Below are 22,426 nucleotides of genomic sequence, written 5' to 3'. Positions count from 1 at the left end.
AAAAAAATACTGGTCCCGGGATTCATGAAGCTTGGGCCAGGCGCCAGAGTAGCGTCAGTGATCTAATGCCAAATATGGCCGCCAAGCGATTCAGGTACGAGCTGTTTCCACGTGCACTACCAGCGTACGCCAGAGCTGTGCAGCTCCTGGTGCATGTATTCTAATTACCCCATGCGCAGCAGTGTAGCATGCAAATCTAGGTATATAGCGATTCATGAAGTGGTGCAGGCATAGCGTAAGCATGAAGAAATGTAAATCAAAAAAAGGTTTACATTTTTTCAAACATAAAATTGAAGCCATGAAAACGGACCAAACTTATGTATTATAATGTTAATATATGCCAATGACTAAATATATAGCCAATGGCATAAAAAACATGCACAACACATAAAAAATAACATTTAATGTCATGGCCATACTAATGCAAAGTAAAATCGCAGTGCATCGGTGCGCAAACAGGATCACAATGAAAATATATTTAGATGTCATAAAACTGCAATGTAACACAATTCATGAATTCCCCATAACAGTCAATGGCACGCATGCTACACCACAACCATGGCGCAAGGGTTGTTAAGGGTCTGTGACAATGTTCTGCGTGGAACTAGGAATTAGTAGTCAATGCCATGCAAATGAGTCAAGTAATACTGAATCACAAACTCCCCGCCAGCATAAGGATGTACCACACAGCGTAGCAGTACAACACCGAGGTATGGCCTGGAGGTAAACATGACATCATGAGAGGGGTGCGCCACCATAGCTGTAAGCACACTGGAGCATTGCTAATCCAGGCTGCCTGTTGCTAAGCAAAGCAGCAGGATAGGGGTGTGGAAGTAGCCATAGCTTTGCTTAGCTGAGAGCACACAAGGTAACCGAAAGTGCATGTGAACGTGGATGAAAATGTGCTCGAAACCCAGTAAACAGCTGTGCGTGGCGTACACCATAGCTGAAACAGGAAGGATATGGGAAGACAATAAGGAAATGCTGCAGCATTGCAGTTGGAGTACAAATGAGTAATTAACACCTAGGAACTCACAGTGGGCCACTGACAACAGCTAACAAGTCTACTGGCAGCTACCTGCAGATCAGGAAAGGGGAGATGCCACACTGCAAAGAAAAGATAACTGTCACAGCAGAACAAAGCAAACTTGCAGTAGATCAGCTATAAAACACATTTCGCAACACAATCCTCGGTTGTGAAAGTACAAAACAAGAAAGCAGGCAGCTGGATGCATGCCTGACAATGGGAGGGGAATCGGGTTGAAAAGTGAAGTAAAGGGCAACAGATGAATCATGGCAGCCAAGCATAAGTCAACATCAAAGGCCCCACAATAGCAGTACCTGCTGTAAAACCCATAATTAAGATACCCTGCAGCTGGAATTGCACATACACAACCAATTACACGAGCATCATCCATTGCACAATAGTATAAGGTGTGAAAGCCCCACACACACACTTGTGTATTCCCAGACACTCTGCACTACTGGTGTATACAGACGGGAAACTTTTAATATATACATGATAGGGGCTGCCATAGCTTTGATTCACCAGCATGTGTTGGAGACTGACGGTGGTGTAGAGGATGATGCTGACAACCATCTTTGGCACTGGAGGTGGAGAAGAGTGTTCAGACCCAGGGTAACCTACCAGAGGCTACATGATCTGGAGATAGTAGAGCGTTACAGGGTGGACAGGGACACTATACAGCAACTTGTTGAGCTGTGCTAGCCATACCTCACAGCCAGAAATAATAGAGGGGAACCCATCCCAGTGGACACGAAGGTATGTGTAAGCTTGAGAATACTAGCCACAGGTACCTTTCAAAGGCCAACTGGGGATATCATGGGGATCTCACAGGCATCATCATCCAGGGTACTCCACCAGTTCCTGGATGCCATGTTACCACATGCCAATGAGCATATATACTTCCCCCAAACGCAGGAGTTGGCCAGCAATATGTGTCTCTTCCACCATGTGGCAGACTACCCAGAGGTACGGGGTGCAATAGACTGCACACACATACACATCAAGATACCACCCAGTGAGCAGGGTAGGCGCTACATAAACCACAAGGGATACACCTCCATCAACTGCCAGGTCGTGTGCAATGCCCAGGGCATTATCATGGATGTGTGTGCTGGCAGCCCTGGAAGCTATCATGACTCCCACATCTGGCATGCCTCACAGCTGTATCAGGTATTTGCCAGGGGGGACATCCCATATGGCCACCTGGTGGGGGATGCTGGCTATGCACTGGAACCGTGGATGATGACTCCCATCAGAAAAGCACACACAGCCACACAGGAACACCATGAATGAAATTCAATAACCGACTCAGCAGGGGCCACCGGGGCCGAGGTTGTCGGTTGAGCGGTTTCGTGGGTCGGAAGTACCAAGGACTTGGTTTCAGCCGAGACCGAGACACTCGTGGTAGGCCTGGCCATGGTTTCAGCCGAAACCGCGGCCCGCGTGTGTCGGTCCTTGTCCTTCCGTTTCTTTGTTAAATGTGAAGTCGGAGTCTCCGACGGCATATTGTATGAAAAACTAGCCCCAAAAAATTCCTCTGCAAACTCTGCCCGACGTCTAAGAGTGCGTCGGTTGAAGGAAGCACAGGCTGAACAGGCCGAGACGTCGTGGTCTGGGCCTAGGCAGGGGAGGCAGTAAGAGTGGAAATCCTTATGAGGTATTTGTTTCCCACAAGTTAAGCAATTATTAACTTTATCTGACATCGGCTGAGGCAAGAAAGAGTCCCCAACGGGGTACTTAGCTTTTGAAGTCTTCAGTAGCTGAATTACAGGAGCTGGCCGACCGGCACTTGCGAACTGCTTCTGTTTCGGGCACCACGCGGCAAGAAAGCCTGAGGAAGATGGCGTTGGCTGACGCTTTTATACCCCAGGCACTCTGACGTCGGGGAAAGGGCGACATCAGCTGACGCCGGACCCAGACTTTGGAATCCGGCCGACCGAAGGGCTGCCTGAGGCAGGACAACCCATATGTGATGACTGCAGATGCATCCTTGAAGGACATCACCATAATGAGGCACATGCAGAAACCAGAATCATCATACAGCGTGCGTTTGGCATGCTGAAATCATGGTTCCGTTGCTTGGACATATCTGGTGGAGCCTTGCAGTACTCTCCAGGCACGTGTGCCCATATCTTCATAGTATGTGCCATGCTACACAATATGATCCTGCGGAAACAGCTGCGGCAGGGACAGAATGGTGAAGGCCCTCACAGCCCACCACCATTGCCAAGGGCCCCATAGGCACAGAGGGACTCAGACCATGAACACCCTGTGCCAGCCCCTGTAGGTAGACGGAGGTGTACCCAGTATGCCCATGCCTTGGCAAAGAGGGAATGTATAACACACACACACTGACAGTGTAGGTACTTATGGACTGACACCCTTCTCCACCTGCACACACAGCAAACATGGATGGCACAAGCACATGACCACCTGTAAATTGTCATGTATAGGTGGTCTAATGTGTGCATTCTACATAGGTAGCCCTCAACTATTGTACACACAACTGCCATTGGCACAAGATAAGTCAATACCTGAACAGTAAATTAAGCTATCAGCATGTGTCCATACTGTATGTATAGGTTCATAGATACATAGGTAGGTACATGCCTAACTGTCCGAGGCCACTCATAAGCATAGCCAAATAGCCTGCTTTCACCACCCCATTGATTAACTAACTGTCCCTCTGTGGAGTAGAGCCAATTGTGGGATCCCTGGGGTGTATGTACTGTTCCCCACCCACTTTGCAAGGATTCCCTGGAGTGTTAGTGAGGGGTTTTGTATAATGTAATCAGGGATGTAGTTCCAAATAATGGGGAGTACTCGTGACAGGAATCTTGTCAGATGATTTACATGTTACATAGTATACCTTAACCACAGCCTGCATATATAGGTAGTATTCCACAGAATAATAAACATTTGGAACACACAACCACTGAAATGTGTGTTAATCAGCCTTGCACTACCAGTGCCTGCTCTGAGAGGTAAAATTACCACTGCCAGGATTAGAACACGCAACCATGTACACAGTCTTCACAATAACTTACCACTAAGCTACCTGAGATGTACCAATGGCAGTTGTGTTTACTGACAGGTTAAAACACAAAATGTAGGAATGTGTTCATATATATAAATCAATATATATATATATATATATATATATATATATATATATATATATATATATATATATATATATATATAGTGAGAGAGAGAGAGAGGGAGAGAGAGATATATGTATGCCGATATATGGGGATATACATATATATGTAGATATATAGATAGGTTAACAACATCTACATAACCATGGAGGTACATATAAATGGGATACTTACCACATACTGACTGCTTGACATACCGATGCGCGTAATCATGAGGCTTAAAGTCCGAAAGACCACAGTACCGAAACACCAGAAGCATGAGGTTTAAAATCCCGATGTTAAGGGACATTTAGTCAGTGCTTCTGGTGTTGCGGTTCAGGTAGGTTACTGTGTGTAAGTGTGTTTTTGAGGGCTGTAGTATGTGTAAGTGTGTGTTCTGAGTGTGGTGTGTGTTCCTGGGGGACTGTAATGTGTGGGTGTTGGTTTGCTTTGTGCGTCTGTTTGTGCGATCTAGGAGGTAGAATATTAAAGTAGGGGGGTGTGGGGGGCGCAGACAGCCACATGGGGGGGTGTAAGGGGGCTTGCCCACCTGCTCATACGTAGTGTAGGATGGTTTGTTTGGATGTGGTGGGTAGCAGTGTGTCTGTGTGTGCGTGTGTGTGTTCCATGTTTGTGTTATTTTTGCGAGTTACTGTCGCTGTCAGTAATGTGGGATATGGGAGTCTGGGCCCGGTACTGTGGGCGTCGGAATTGTGTGGTTTTGGGATTCCGTAGGTATCCGTATACAGTGGTTGAAGTGTTCATACATGAGTATAACATGGACCATAGCAATCACACATTCTGCCACGACTAAACTTTATGAACAAAGGATATGGAGAGTATATGCCTATACACTATTACAAATATGTGCTATGGACATGAGCCAATGATAGGGTTACCACCTGTCCCACTTTGCGAGGGATAGTCCCTCTTTGGGTGGTTGTGCCCTGACCAAAAATATTAAACGTGGCAAATGTCCTGAGATTGTAGGACATAATTATGTCCCATACGTAATGTAATAGTTGCATACAATAGTTCTTTCTGTATCTAAAATACTTACAAGTTACAAGAAACAGGATAAGCAACTAAACTGCTACAATAATAAGCATATATTTAGGCAAAAAAGGAAAGTTCTACCCCTTGTACTGACCGTGGGCTTGTGTCAGCCTGTAAAATCTGATGTGTGTCCTGAAAGTGTCCCACTATGGCCATTTGAAAAGGTGGCAACCCTAGCCAAAGAGGGTCAATCACCAACACAACTCCATTGATTGCAAATACCTATGACAGAAATACACAGCTTTCATGTAGCAACATTTTATTACATTCCGATGTATTGCCGAAAGGATTCAAGGACTAACATTACCTGCATGCTATACAGGAACCAATTAACAGTGCCTTAATTTATCAGTCTGCAATTACCATAGTATTAGTCCACTAAAGGATAGGTGTTCAAATTGGGAAGGAACACTCATGCACATATCGATTATGTATAAAAGCAGTTCCTACACACCTGCATCTGTTATGTACACCCACCAACATCACCCCCACACCCAAATAAATTACAATACAAACTGTAATAACATCACAAATCATTCACTCACTGTACAACATCAGCAGAAGTCTTAACATACCTTGTCAGAGACACGCTAACATGGCCCTATGAAATAGTTGCTGTTATACAATGGAATAGCTGCTGATGTTACAGGGTTTGTTTGCACAGATCCCATTTCAGAGGGTTGTGTGTACACCAGGAAGTGTTACCAATTACTGATTAACAGCACAGTATGATACACATGTACACCAAACCAAGGATGGCTGGTGGGCAAGCACACTGTAAACCACCTAACAGTTCATGCATAGCCATACAGCCTTGAGCTGCCCAAACATCCTTGCCAGATTGAAACATCTGCAGAAGTATCAGGTAGAAACAAACCCTGCATAAGTAGCAATGTTGTGAAATATAACAGCTGTACTCACATGTAGAACAACATCTTCTAGCCATTACACACAATTCACGGGAGTCATGAAGCTAATATATCTGTCTGTCTCCATATAGCTGTTGAAATACATCACAGACAACACATCCAGGCCATCTTCCTCGAAAGTAAGGCAAACGGACAACGCCCAAGTGGAGTACTCAATTGTACACCACTGTTGCCATGGTATTGGCTAATGGAGTAGCTGTACAGCTGATGTGCATCTAATTAACTACTTTGGAACACCAATTGGTGGTCAGGATAGCATGTTACCGATATTTAACTATAAAAGGATGGCTTATCACACATTCAAACCATCTGTATATACCAGCAGAATGTTACAAAGAAGATTGAAACACAAACTGAAAAGGATTGAATTAACAGTCAACAACACCTCAGGTTACTAATAAGATATGTAGAGAACTCAGTACGTCTGTGTATGTAGTACCTGTTCCGTAATATTAAGTGCACGCAATCCATATAGTGGAAACAGTTATCTTGTAGTGATGTATTGCTGAGCATAGTAACGCTTGTAATATTTATGTGTGTACACTGCTGTAGGTCACAAAGCAAACACCGCATACACCATAAGGGATGCTATATAAGGGGTTTGAACCCAAATATACATCACCAGCCACTGTCAGTGGCAGGGCTGGTCCAACAAGTATGTGCTACAACAGGGGATAGTATATGTTGATATATTGTAACAGTAGGCATATGTATGGGTGTATTATAACATGTCGAAGGTTGACCCACTGTGCAATTATGATTTGCATTGTGGGATATTGTGCCAATAACTGTGTAATGTACAGTATTGTAGGCAGACATGTATTACAAGTTACATAGCATTACTGTTATATTAGGCAAACATTAGTTATGTCTATTGGCATTTACAATACATATGACTTGCAGTCACCCAGCAGTTTATCAGCATGATAGCAAAGTAAAATGGAAGGGCTAGTTAACTATCCATGCACATAAGACATGTAATAAGTGCAAAGGTAGGTAAATAGGCTGTCTACCCAACGGTATTTATAAGCCCAGCTAGAGTGTGTTGGCTTTCGCCACCCCTCTTAGGTTAGTTCCCTGTGCCTCTGAAAGGCAGAGCCATTAGTTACCTGTGCCTTTGTCCAGCAGAGCCACTGCAGTGATCCCCGGTGTACATGTCTGTCTCCCATTCACCCGTCAAAGTTTCCCTTGAAGAGTGCTAGTGAGGGGCCCTGCCTGATATACATTGGAATCATGTTCCAAAGCATGGGGAGTCTCCGGGTCAGGAATCTATCTATGCAGCACGTCCTAGTCATCGTTGTGGTTAGGTGTATATCCCTAGAGCATGTGGTTCTCAGGGGCTTCTGTTTAGGTGGAGCAAATCCAGCAATACTGGGTTGGACATGGGCCTTGTATGTCAAGCAGAGATCACCTGTGAGTATGCGGTATGCAACCGAGTACAGCTAGAGTTTCTTAGGTTGGGCTGCATAGGTCATCTGTTTGAGGTCAGTAATCCTCTTGGTGTGGTACTGTTGTGGTCTTCCAAGCTGTTGCAGTTGTCTTGTAAGGTACATCTCAAATGGGGTGTTGTATCCTTTAATCGGTCTAATACATCATGAGTAGAGAGGCACAATGGCCTCCTTTGTTCTGGATGCGAACCCATTAGAGATTAGTGGGGCCACGTAGAAGGATATTCTAACCACCTTGTCATTATGGGTATTGAAGGAGAGATGCTATCTACTGGGGTTCCCAGATCCCTTACTACCTTTTCTGTATGTAGGGGACTAGCACCTATGTGGTAGTCCAAGGGTAATTAGTTATATCCAAAGGGGATGACTTTTTGGCATTCAGCTTGAGGCCATGATATTGACACCAGGTATCCGTCTCAGTCCGACCCTTCCGGAAGGTGTCTGTATCAGCTGGGGAAAAAATTATGGCCCTTAGTTTGCAGTCGTCTGCAAACCTTTTCAGCCAAAGCCCTCCTGTGCTTGTCTGTTTGTCAGAGAAGTATATACCGAACATGAGTGGTCCTAGGACTGAGCCCTGGGGGACGCCACTTGTAACTGGTATACAGTCAGACCTAGGGTATACAACTCCAACTGTGTGGGTTCTGTCCGTGAGCCACTTTGCAAACCATCACATGACGTAGGGGTTAATGTTCAGGTAGATGGGTATGTCGATAATACCAGAATGGGGAATGGTGTTGAAAACCTTTGAGAGATCAAGGTAGGCTGTGTGGACCTCTTTACCCTCATCTAATGCCTTGGTAACTGTCTACAAGATGTCCACCAGGTTTAGGAGGTATGGTCTGCCCTTAACAAAGCCAAACTGGGAGGGGTCAAAGGTTTCAAGGAACCCAATGTCACTGTGACTGAGATCCATGATGATGTGATCCATAGCCTTGCAGACCAGGCTAGTCAGGCCTACAGGGTAATAGGCCCCATGGTCCGTTGTGGCGCCACCATTGTGGAGTGGGATAACTGTTGCTGTGCACCATTCAGGGGGCACAAAGCCCAATGCAAGGCTATTATTGAACATGGTGCATAGGTGGTGAGCCAGGACGTTCTGAAGTTTGTGTAAAACGAGCCTTTGATGTTGTCCGGTCCCATGGATGCTGTGATATTGCCTTTAGAGTGTGCAGCTTTTACCTGAGTAGTTGTGATTACAGGGACTCTGCACTCTTCCTCCATAGATATGGGCCCTTTAGGGGGTGAGAGGGGGGAAAGGTAGCACTGAACTTATCTGCCAGGATGTTGGCAATATCAGTTGGTTCTGTAATGTTCGTGCCTTTGTGCTGTAACTCAGAGCAGATCTGGGTGTTGACATCGAGATATCTGACATAGCTATAGAATGCTTTGTGGTTGTCATTGGAATTAATGGCAATTTTGTTTCCCTAGCTAGCTTTGGAGGATCTTATAAGGGATCTCACCTTCTTACTGAGGATGACCAGGGAGCTCCTCCACGCATGGAATTGTACTCTCTTTTGCAACAGTGTCTTCCTTCTGTTGTACAGTTTGTTTTTGGCAAGGGACCACCAGACTGGCTTCCTTAATTAGGAGTATAGTGTCTTGGTTCTGTTTGGGATAGCACGATCCATGCACTTGTGTAAGTGCTTATAGAGTGCATTTGTGTAGGACTCAGCAGGTGTAACAGTATTGTCCATCTGCATGGGTGTCATGAAGTCGGTCTTAAGAAGCATGAAGTTGGCTTTGTAGACATATTATACTGTGGGTCCCTTAATGGGGGGTGGGGGCGGGATGTGGATATCAAGGGTTTTCAGCTTATGGTCGGATCGGACCAACAAGGAATTGACTTCAGGTGTGAAACATCGGTCACTCATGTTGGTAATGCCTAGGTCTAGGATATTGTTGCCCCTGGTGGGTGTCTGGATAAGTTGATCCAGGGCATTGGTGTTTATGAATTCCAGAAAGTGCTGAGCTAATGAGTTGGTACACGAGTATTTTTCCCAGTTAATGGTGGGGTAGATTCAGTGAGACTATGTGATGAATGTGGTGTAGTACGAATGTTTACCTTCTCCACATGACTGTCAGGGTCAGGCTTGGTTGGAGAGAGCTTTGCCTCCAGTTTGGCTATATAAGTGCATCTCTCACAGGTTGTAGTGTTGGGTGGTAGGTGGAGAGGGTTGTCTGTGTACATGAGGCAATGTCTACATTGCCTCAAGATGTCCAGATTCATCAGATAGACAGGAGAGAACACTGGCAGCTGACCCTTGGACATGCCTGAATATAAAACTAATTCCCCTAGATAAGTGAAGAAAGTGAGTACAAGGGGCTATTTTACTCTAAGCAAGTGAGAAAAGTATGTACAAAACCTGTTTACCTCTTGGTAATGAGGAAGATTGAGTGCTATAGTAATTAGTAGCTTACGTAGTGCTTACAAGTTCTGAATAAGTGCTGAGCATGAATAAGCAATCCAGATAGGGTCCTGGATAACATAAACACACTGCGCCCCCCCCCCCCAACAGGTACACAGTCATATATCCATGTACACCACAGAGGCCCTGTACCCACAACTATGCAGGTACAAGCTGCACTCAGGCTGCATGGGACCTGTCCACATCCCAGGTTGCATCATACACATATGGCAAAACAAGCTGATCTCCACATACACATCATGTAAAACATAGCTTCATGCCAGGCTGTGTACACACTGAATGATGCACACCAACAGGCATCACAACCCACAATGGGGGAGACACTACTGATAATGGGAAGTACTGCACTACCACCCTGCTGAGTCTGGTCTGAAAGGCCATGAACCTTGATCAGATTATTTGATGTCAGCAATACAGATGTAGATGACAGTAAGGTTGATTTCACACTGCATAAAGTACAGTTTTGTACCTACCATAAATGTAGATGTCCGATAGATATGCAACTGCAGTCATAACATATGGGTTGCCCTGCCTCAGGCAGCCCTCGGTCGGCCGGATTCCAAAGTCTGGGTCCAGCGTCGGCTGGTGTCGCCTCCTCTCTGACATCAGAATGGCTGGAGTATAAAGGCATCGGCCGACGCCATCTTCTTCAGTGTTTCTTGCCCCAGATGCCAGGTACCCTCCTAGGAAGGCTAAATTTGGTGAATGGATAAAGAATTCCAGACATGCACAACAGTAATAAACAGATACACCATAGAGATACCCCCAGCTAATAGGAATAGGGGTAGTGGACCCATAAAGAAGGTTGCAGAGGGGTAGGAGGGTGGGAGAATCCGACTGCAGTTGCATATCTATCGGACATCTACATTTATGGTAGGTACAAAACTGTACTATGTCCTTCAAGAATGCAACTGCAGTCATAACATATGGGTTGAATACCATAGCCAATCTGGGGGTGGTTGGAACTAAGAAAGTGATGGTGTAGCTAAAATGCCCTGCAGGACTGCCGAAGCAAAGCCTGCTCGGGATCTGGAGTATAAATGCAGGTTGTAGTGCTTGGTAAATGTATGCACGGAGCTCCATGTAGCAGCCTCTAGAATGTCCTTTGTAGCCACTCCTCTTAGGAAAGCTGTGGATGTGGCTATAGCTCTGGTGGAGTGTGGCCTAATATTGGCTGGCACACCTTTTCCATGAAAGGAATAGCAGAATCTGATGCAGTGTCCAATCCATTTGGAAACTGTTTGTTTGGAGATTGCTTTTCCTTGTACTCCAGCAGCATAGGCTACAAGCAGTTGGTCAGACTTTCTGGTGGCCTTAGTTCTGTCCAAGTAGTAGCGTAGTTGCCTGTGTATGTCCAAAGTATGCAGCAGTGCTTTCCCCCTGTTTTGATGATTGGGGAAGAAAGTAGGCAGGTGAATGGCTTGATTTAGAGACACCCTGGAAATTACTTTTGGCATGAATGAAGGATTGGTTCTTAGAGAGACTCTGTCCTGATGAAAAATGAGAAAAGGAGGTACTGCCATGAGTGCCTGTATCTCCGAGACTCTTCTTGCTGATGTAATTGCCAATAGGAAAACCATTTTCCATGAGAGAAATTGCATTTCTGAAGTTGCTGCTGGTTCAAAGGGAGGAAGAGTTAATTTTTCCAAGACGGTTGAGGTCCCATGCAGGTACTGGCGGTTTCCTGGGAGGTTTGATATTCTTTATCCCCTTAGGAACTGTCTTAGCAAAGGATGTGAAAACACAGGTGGATCACAATTGTATTTTGCTGAGATTGCTGAGGCATGAATCTTTATGGAAGAATATGAGAGACCAGTATGAAACATTTCTGCCAAGTATTCCAATATCTGAGGTATACTCAATACTGTTGTATCCTGACCCCTGTTAGCATTCCAGATGATGAATCTCTTCCACTTGGCTGAATAGGTTTTTCTGGTGGAAGGTCTGCATGCTTCCAGTAAGATCTCTTGAACCTTTTTGGAAAGATAGATATCGGAAGGAGTTATGGTAACCTCCAGGCTGTCAGATGCAATGTTTTCAGGTTTTGATGAACCATCCTGTAGTTGTGTTGTGTTAGAAGCAGAGGCCATAGGGGCAGAGGCCACGGTTTGGTCCGAGTTATGCTCAGCAGCAATGGGTACCAGTGCTGCCTTGGCCAGTCTGGAGCTATCAAAATGCCTGTTGGTTGTTCTGCTTTGATCTTCAGTATCACCTTGGTCAGCAGTGGTAGAGGAGGGAATGCATAAATTGTTAGGGACTTCCAGCTGAAGGAGAGAGCATCCGTTTTCCAGGCTAGAGGATGGTGGGTCCTTGTACAGAACTTTTCCAGGTGATGATTCATGTGAGAAGCAAAGAGATCTATGTCCGGTCTTCCCCATGTCCTTGTTATTTGTGAGAAAATGTGAGGATGCAACATCCATTCGTGTGGATCCAAGAAATTTCTGCTCAGCTTGTCCGCCAGTACATTGTCCTTGCCTGGCACAAACTGGGATTGCAGATGTATCTTCAGACTTAGGGATTTTTCCCAGAGAATCATTGTTAGTCTGCAGAGGGAATAAGAATGAGTGCCTCCCTGCTTGTTTATATACCACATAACAGTGGTGTTGTCTGTCCTTATTAGCAAATGTCCTTGTTGAAGTGATTTTTCGAAAGTCTCGATTGCATGCATCACTGCCAACATCTCTTTTTGGTTTATGTGCAGATGCCTTTCCCTTGGTGTCCATTGACCTTGAATGCATCTGCCCTCCATGTGCGCCCCCCATCCATGGTCTGAGGCGTCTGTTGTAATCATTTGACCTGCTTGAGGTTTGTTGAAAGACATGCCTTTGTTTAACTGACTTGCTTGAGCCCACCACAAAATTTCTCTTTGCAGACATGGAATGAGTGGGATCACGTCCTCTAGGCTTTGGCTGTGTTGGGGCCATAAGCTTTTTAAGTACCATTGCAGCTTTCTCATATGAAGTATTGCCAAAGGTATCAGAAGAATGCAAGATGCCATGAACCCCAGGGCCTGCAGGATTTTCCTTGCAGTCAGCTGGGAGAGCTTTGCTAGGCCTTTGAAGTACTCTGGTAACTGCTGTTGTTTTTCCTCTGTGAGGTAAGCCATCTGTGTTTTTGTGTCCAGTTTGGCTCCTAGGAAAATAATCTGTTGGGATGGCAGAAGTCTTGATTTCTGAATGTTGACTGTGTATCCCAAGGCCTGTAGTAATTGAATGACATAGTCCAAGTTTGCTATCAAGGTTTGCTTGTTGTCTGCTTGTATGAGGCAGTCGTCCAGGTAGGGATATATTTGAATCCCCTGGAGTCTGCAGTGTGCCACTATTGATGCCAGGCATTTTGTGAACACTCTGGGCGCAGTAGATAAGCCAAACGGCAATGCTGAGAATTGATAATGCTCTGTCCCTGCAAGAAATCTGAGGTATCTTCTGCAGCTTTGTCTGATTGGGACATGCAGGTATGCCTCCTTGAGGTCCAAAGTGACCAGCCAAGGCCCCTTGCCCAGCATGGGAAGGAGTTGCTGCAACATCAGCATTTTGAACTTTGGCACAATGAGATAAGTATTTAGAGTAGACAAGTCCAGTATAGGTCTCCATTAGTTTTCCTTTCTTGGAACAAGGAAAAGTCTTGAATAAAATCCCCGGCCTTGTTCCTGTGGAGGGACCTTTTCTATTGCTTTTATATTTAACAGCTTTGAAACTTGAATGAGTGCCTCTGCCCTTTGATGAGGTGGCAGGTTTGGCATGCCTTGTCTTATTGGTAAAGTATGGAAGTGGAATCTGTAACCTTTGTCTATTAAATCCAGAATCCAGTTGTCCTTGGTTAAGATATGCCAGTTTTTTGAGAATAAGGATAATTTTCCGCCCAAGGGTGCTTCTCTTTGAGCCTTTGTAGGCGGTATGAAAGTCAAGTCATTGTGGTTGTCCTTGTGGTGCAGCTGGGCTGCCTGCGCCACTTCTTTGATTTGGTGGTTGCCATTGGCCCCTGTAGGAGCCTCCGTATTGTCCTCTACCTCGGCACGCCTGTTTTTCCCCTTTGAAACTTGTCAGTGTCTGGAAAGGACCAATTCTTTGAAGGCCAATTCCTGCTGAATCTGGGTGGCTGAACCTGGAGGAAATCTTTGACTGTCTGTACTGATTTAGCTTTTTCCTCAATGGACTTCAACACATCTTGTGCATTAGCACCAAAAAGCTTCTTTTTTTCCAGAGGTGCATCAAGTAACTTTACTTTAACATGGTCTGGCAGTAGCTGTTCTTTTAACCAAGCATGTCTACGTATAACAGCCCCAGTCATAGCTGCCCTACATGAAGCCTCCAATGCATCATAACCACACTGAAGAAAATGATTGCTAACCTGCTGAGTGTTATGTACTAGATCCTGCAATGCCTTTCTATCTATAGGCTCAGGAGAGGCTAGCTTTTTCTGTAAATCATCCAGTAAAAAATCCTGGTACTGAAACTATGAAAAAGGCAGTTAAGTGACCTCATGGCCAGGGTGGTAGAGGTATAAACTTTTTTACCCCATCTCTCCAGGGACCTAGCTTCCCTATCCGCTGGCAGTGGATTCTTGGCTGTGGAAGTAGCCACTCCCTTGGGGCCCTGTGAAATAGTTTCTAGATCCACAGCATGGGCCTTAAAGAGATGTTTGTGGGTGTCAGGGACAATATAATATCTGTCTGGCTTGACAGGAGCAGGAGGGAGAGAATCAGGGTTAGCACTGGAGTCGGAGAAAACATCATCCAGGACATCCATAACTGGAGGGATAGCTAAAGGTCTGTGCTGGGGTAGCTTGAGGAAGGTACGTAGCCTTTTCCTGGAATCAGAGAATTCCTGACCCTGCCATTTAAAATGCTCCCTCATAGAGTGTAGGACTTCACCGAACGAAAAATCCTCAGGAGGAGAGGCAGAGGGAATTGATTCCTCAGCATCAGAGTCCTCATAGGCCTGGAAGGATTCTTCTTGGGTATCTGAAGGCTCAGAATCCCCAGAGGCTTCATCTGAAGAGAGGTTGTCGGCCTGCTCAGTTCTGGGCCTTTTCTCTGCAGGCGGCTGAGAACCTCTGTCTGGATGAGGCTGAGACCCCCTGATAAGAGAAATAAGATCTGCAGCAAGAGACATGATCTGTTTATCAGAAGAAGGGGCCTGTGCAGTATGTTTAGGATGGGCCTTGGCCTGGCTGGTGGCCTTAGCACGTGCAAAGGCCTTGATGGACATGGATACAGGAGGCTTAGCTGCCCCACGTGCAGGAGTAACCTACCTTGTCCACAGGAATGGTGTCGGGTAGATCCAGAACTTCGGTTTCTGGAGGAAAGTCAACAACCGGCACCGGTGTAGACTCTGAGACCGAAGGACGAGTTAACGCTGTGTCGTCGGCCTGGAGTGGTTGAATTACCGCTTCTGAAGGGACCGGCACTCATGAGGGTTTAGGAGGAGTATCGGTGGAGGACGGGCGAGGATGTCGGTCCCGGTCCTTTCGGTTTTGAAGATTGAGTAGTCGGTTGTTCGACGGCATGATATAAGCGAAGATTTGCGAAAAGTCTTCGCAAATTCTGCCCGGCGCCTGAGAGTGCGCTTATTAAAGCAAGCACAGGCAGCACAGGCCGAGACGTCGTGGTCTGGGCCCAGGCAAGGTAGGCAATAAGAATGGAAGTCCTTATGAGGTATTTGTTTACCACAAGACAAACCATTATTAACTTTCTCAATTTGTTCTGACATCGGCTGAGGCAAGAAAAAATGTTCCCCAACGGGGTACTTAGCTTTTAGATGACTTTGGTACTGAAAACACAGGAGCTGACCGACCGGCACTTGCGAACAGCTTCTGCTTCGGGCACCGCGCGGCAAGAAAGACTGAAGAAGATGGCGTCGGCCGATGCCTTTATACTCCAGCCGCTCTGACGTCGGAGAGGAGGCGACACCAGCCAACGCCGGACCCAGACTTTGGAATCCGGCCGACCGAGGGCTGCCTGAGGCAGGACAACCCAGATGTTATGACTGCAGTTGCATTCTTGAAGGACATCATAACCTTGCCAGGTCATAGGACATCATCACCCATACTGCGTTCCACCTACACTCAGTATACTAGATGTACATTCCTATGTCACAGGAGTGTTTTGCAACGGGTCTGCTGGCAGAACCAACACTACAGAAGGTGTCTGAATAATACATGCACATCACACCAGTGCCAGCTACAGTAAGACATTGTTAATTAATTTTACTCCCCCTCATTGTAGTCCATACCACACAGACTAACAGAAGGCATCTGCCTAGTGATGTATGCGAATAACTATGACCTAGGAGCAATAGCCGACTCAGAGTGTTGTGGACAACATACATAAGGGGCTTTGTGGCTGAGGTGTCTGTGACATATGGCTACAATCTGACAGCTACATATTGCATTGTCACCCCTATGTTAATAACCCTGTACCCATGAAGTACCACCTAGGCAGCGGTCAGCATAATGGACACTGTGTGTAAGGGATGCAGCTGGGCAGTTGTCTTTCTTGTGACAGTTACGTCACCACAACTGCCAGGTAGTCATATGTGGCAACCCTAATCATGACAGGGGCTGCAGCCAACTGGCATAGAGTATCAGGTGTAGTATATGACAGAAGAATGCCAAAGAAGCTGAAAAGTAAGGTGTACAAGACAGTGGTGCGACCAGTACTACTGTATGGTACAGAAACCTGGGCAGTAAAGGCAGAACAGTTGAAGAAGCTAGAGGTGATGGAAATGAAGTGCCTGAGAAAGGTGGTAGGATGCACACTGCGGGGCAGGCGAAGAAATGAGGACATAAGAGCAGAAGCCAAAGTAGCTCCAATTGCAGAAAAGATCAAAGAAAACAGATTACGATGGTATGGGCACATGTCTAGAAAAGCAGAAGACAATCTGGTGAGGGAGATTTGGGACAGACAGGAAGAAGGTAAGAGGAAGTGAGGGCATCCAGCAAAGAGGTGGATGGATTGTGTGAAAGAAGATCTGCGACAGTCAGGCATGAATGTTGAAGAAGGCAGGAGAGTGGCACTGAATCGAGAGAGTTGGCGACAGTTAATACAATACCCCGACCCCATGTAAATGGGAAAAAGGGGATGATGATGATGATGATGTCCAGCCATACACAACACTCAAGTGACCCATATCAGATCGCATTTTTCCTTTAAGGGGTACTGGCCATGTTCAGATGGCCTACACCAGCCTTCCCATTCCCCATCTCCACTATGTAGCATGATGCATACCCTGAATAAATCCATGTCCAACCCAGTGATGTTGGACATGCTACATGTACACATCTTGATCTCAAACACATACTTCATGGACATCCACCTTCCTAGTACTAGGATCACCACATGCTGGACAGATCCTTGTCCCATACACTTTACATAGTCCTGCCATACTATGCATTCCTGTCCAGCAAAGCTGCACATCGCCCCCCTCTCAGACATGGTGTGATGACCTCATGGTAAATGTATCATTAACCCTGTGGATCAGTTATGTGGCACTGCTCCACATGGCCCCAGAGACCCACCTGTTGGCTACAGCTAGGTAAGCTTTCATCCTAGATTCATACATGGCCCAGGGCATATAGCCTACTAGTTTACTTTGACTGTACATGCTATAGTCGATATCCATGCCTGCAAATACCATATGGCTAGCCAGTGTCCCATGTGTATCACATGTGCAACACAGGTGATACATGGCAGGATGTTGAATTGCTGTACAGTGCCGTGTACATGTATATGGCAGAACACATACATGTAAAACCTTCCGTGAGCAAGTCTGCGGGGTTACATGTCATGTCTGTTAAGGCAGTGTAAGTCTTTATATATGACATATACACAACATCAAGGTCGACTGCATTAATGTGGACACATCTAGCCATGTGCTGATAGGTAGGAACACCAGTACAGGCAAACAGACATGCCCACATCAAGACAGCATCCACATGGAATATGAGCAATGTAATCAGGTGACACACACACACATATATGGTGATAATATCCACTCACCATTGAGTGTCACGTGTGTGACACAAACATGTCAGTGGTGTCAGTGTCATGTAGATTTGCAAAGACAATTATTTAATCCTAACAAATGCGATACACATATATGTTCAGTTGTAGCTCTGCATGTCTCTGTGAGTTACTGTGACCTGTCTCCATCATTATGTCTTCCAGGTATGCTGCATGGAAGGCTACCCCCTTATACCCGCTTGAAGGATGAGGCCCTCATCCCATACCTACACGACAATCATGATATCCTGTTCAGCCATGTGCCACAGGATGCACAGCAGAGGGATGTCCTGTGGATGGAACTTCGCAGGAGGGTTAATGATGTGGGTGGCCACAACCGCACATACCAGCAGGTGCGCAGACACTGTACAGACCTCATTAGATGGGCAAAACAGCATACAAATGCAATAGCCAGCGAACAAGGTGCAACAGGTGATGGACCACCAACCCAGACCCCACTCACACGTACCGAGGAGCTACTGGCCAACCTGAGGACACCTGCAGAACAACATCCACAAGTCTTAGCTGACATTGTGGAGGTGGGTGTCTCTCAACCATCAAGCATGGAGTTGCTTGGTAGGTCACTACTGCACCTATAACAACTATATTCCATATAGTTGCATGTGTCACTGTACAATATGTAATGTAACATCATATGCAAGGCATGTATACACACATGCCGCATACTATAGTATGCTACACTGTGTATGCACACATGTGCATACACCACAGTATAGTCTAATGTACTGGTGTATGTGTTAACATGCACATTGCACCCTGTAGCTATCATACAGGTGTGGATAAAGCTCATACTGCTGTGTTACTCCTATTTAGGTACCTCTGGTGTTCCGCTGCGACAGCAGCCTGTTGCAGGTGAGACTGTTATTATTCATCAGGCATTGTAATGCACAGATCTATCTGCCATGTGGCCATTTACCACATGTACACATAATGATTGGTCCTATCACAATATACAGGTCGGACCTGCAATGCATCACAATGGCTACCCATGTGCAACACTTGCAAAATATGTGAATCACCAACATGAATCCTCACAAACTGTCATTGCCAGATGTGTGGACAGCTGTGCATACAATGGTGGAGGTGCTGTTCACTGTAGGAACATTTATTTTACTACAGATCAGAACTACACATGTGGGGAATACAAACAGTACTACACAGTGAGCTGGAGTATGGCCAGCCCACAGGATTCACTGGTGTGGATCATAGCCCTGCTATGAATGTCACACAATGTGATGTGCTATCTTGACATGTCCGTGACATCTAGTGGCCTGGCTGCAACACTGCCTAACTATCCTGAAAATCATATCCCACATACCAAACATACCACCCTTTGTCTGCATAACCCTGTTGTCAGTGGAGCATATGACATCTATGAGTGTATGTCATATGGGACAACACACATGTGAAACAGACGCCTGTCCCAATACTTTGGCCAACACATGTACTAGCAACATACTGGGATATCCCAGGCAAGTTTGTTTGTGAATGGCACATGGGTGCAGGACACATACTTAGAGGGAAGTTAAAGGAAAGAAATACATGCACTAGAAAAACTGTCAAAGGCCTCAAAGGGAAATTTGTATTCATTAACAGATTTACAAAAAAAGAACAGTTGTGTACACTTACCATAAATGCAGATGTTCGAGTGTATTCACTGCTGCAGTCATTTCATTTGGGTAATCTGCTGGCAGGTTGCCCTCAGTCAGCCTGAATTCCAAAGTCTTGGGTCCTGCGTCAGTTGCTGTCTTCTCTTCCATGACGTCAGGTCATCAGGGGTATAAAACATGCAGCCAACGCCATTTTCTTTAGTTTTTCTTGCCCCCGATGTCAGGTGCCCCCAAAAAGGTATCAAAATTATATAAATATATATATATATATATATATATATATATATATACATGCATCAATATAAACTTTACCTTCATCTACAAGCAAATACACCACATAGGTTGCAGAAGATAGAGAAAGAAAGATAAACTTCAGAATGACAGGGGGATGGTGGGAGGGTAACCTGGACTGTAACAGTGAATACACTTGAACATCTACATTTACGGTAAGTGTACACAACTGTACTACGTTCTTCATGTTTCACTGTTGGAGTCATTACATTTGGGTAGAATCCCAAAGCTATGGTTGGGTGGCTGGAGCTAAACAGCATTAGGTGCGGCTATAAGGCCCTGCAGAACTGCAGTGGTAAAGCCTGCCCTGGACAGAGAGTAGAGAGGCAAATGATAATGTTTTGTAAACATGTGAACAGAACCCAAGTAGCAGCCTCTAGAATGTCTTTGGTTGGTAGTCCTCTGAGAAAGGCTGCTGAAGTAGCTGTAGCTCTTGTGGAATGAGACCTAATGCCCTTGGGCACAGGTTTACCATGGTGTAAGTAGCAGAAACGGATGCAGTGGCTTATCCACTTTGAAATTGTCTGCTTTGAAACAGCCTTTCCTTCTGATCCTGCAGCATATGACACTAGTAATTGCTCAGTTTTTCTTAGAGCTTTAGTCCTGCTCAAGTAGAATCTTAGCTGTCTGTGTACGTCCAAGGAATGTGAAATTCTTCCCCCCTTGTTCTGCAGATTTGGATAAAAAGTTGGCAGATGAATTGTCTGGTTAAGAGCCACACTGGAAACCACCTTAGGCATAAAAGTAGGATTTGTCCTCAGAGACACCCTGTCTGGGTAAAATATGATAAAAAGGCTCTACAGCCATGAGGGCCTGTAGCTCTGAAACTCTTCTTGCTGACATAATTGCTTGTAGCAGAGCTGTTTTCCTTGATAAGAACTTTATATCAGAGGTAGCAGCTGGTTCAAATGGAGGCAGGGTGAGCTTTTCTAACACATAATTATGGTCCCATGCAGGTATCTTCTAGGAGGCCTTACATTTTTGGCTCCTCTAAGATACTGCTTTAGTAAAGGATGAGAAAAGATTGGTGGCTCTGTATTGTAATGAGCCAAAATGGCAGAGGCATGGATTTTGATTGATGAGAAAGATAGGCCTTTGTCAAGCATCTCAGTTAAATATTGTAATATCTGAGGAATATTTGGTTCTGCTGTATCAGTTCCTTGTGCTTGATTCCAAGCACAGAATCTCTTCCATTTGTCAGCATAAGATTTTCTAGTACTAGGCCTTCTGGCTTCCAAAATGACATCCATCACAGCTTTACTGAGAGGTGTTGTTTGTATGACTACATGATTAGCCATGCTGCCAGGTTTAGAGTCTGTAGTTGATTGTGCAGGATCTAATTGTTTTGCTGGGACAGCAGTTGTGGTCTTTGAGGCAAGGTCCATGCTGGGTATTGAGACAAGTTCCTTAGGATTGGGTACCAGTATTGGCAGGGCCAGTCCGGGGCTATTAATATCATCCTTGGCTTCTCTTGTCTGACTTTTAGGAAGACCTTGGGTAGAAGAGGCAGAGGAGGAAAGGCGCAAACTGAAGGATAGGGCGTCCACTTTCCATGCTTGTCTGTGATAAGTCCTTGTGCAGAATCTTTTCAATTGATAATTTTTGAGGAGAGGCAAATAGATCTATGTCTGGGCTCCCCCATTTCTCTGTTATCATGCTGAAGACTTCTGGATTTAGTTTCCACTAGTGAGGATCCATAAGGTTTCTGCTTAAATCGTCTTCCAGAGTGTTTTGCTTTCCTGGCAGGAATTGAGCTTGAAGATGTATTTGGTAGGTCAAAGCTGTATCCCACAGTGCCATGGCTAATCTGCAAAGGGGGTAAGAGTGTATGCCCCCTTGCTTGTTTATATACCACGACTGTGATATTGTCCGTCTTTATCAGTAGCTGTCCTGGCTGAAGTAAGTCCTTGAAGGCTGTTAGGGCATTTTGAACAGCTAGCATCTCTTTCTGGTTGATGTGTAGATGCATTTATTTTGGGGTCCATATGCCCTGAATGCATCTCCCTGCCATGTGGGCCCCCCCAGTCATGATCTGATGTGTTTGTTGTTAAGGTTTGGCTGGCAGCGGGTAGAGTGAAGGGCTGTCCCATGTTTTGGTGACATGCCTTTGCCCACCATAGAAACTCCTGTTGCAGGCAGAGAATGAGAGGAATCATTGTTTCCAGACTGTGTGAATGCTGACTCTATAAACTTTTTAGGTACCATTGAAATTTCCTCATAAGCAGTCTTGCATATGGAATCAGTAAGATGCAGGATGCCATGAAGCCCAGAGCCTGCAGAATTTATCTTGCAGAAGACTGGGTTTTTGTTGCCATCAGTTTGAAGTAAGTAGTCAGTTTCCTTTGCTTGTCTGTCATGAGGTAAGCCATCTGGGCAGTTGTATTCAAGCTTGCATCCAGGAATGTTACATTTTGAGAGGGTACCAGTTGTGATTTCTTTTCATTTATCATGTACCCTAGGCATGTTAGAAGCCTTT

The 22,426-nt window shown here is 45.4% G+C and overlaps 1 protein-coding gene across 2 annotated transcripts in view; it reads right to left on the bottom strand.

Moving 5' to 3' along the window:
• Positions 1-22,426, bottom strand: part of LOC122806522 (phospholipid scramblase 2-like) — a 727,109-nt gene that overhangs the window by 5,514 nt on the left and 699,169 nt on the right. The window lies entirely within an intron of this gene.

This window comes from Protopterus annectens, chromosome 7.part0 (genome assembly GCF_019279795.1).
Source record: "Protopterus annectens isolate FY-2018-M chromosome 7.part0, PAN1.0, whole genome shotgun sequence".
Lineage (NCBI taxonomy): Eukaryota > Metazoa > Chordata > Ceratodontiformes > Protopteridae > Protopterus > Protopterus annectens.
This window is presented reverse-complemented; position numbering and strand designations above follow the sequence as displayed.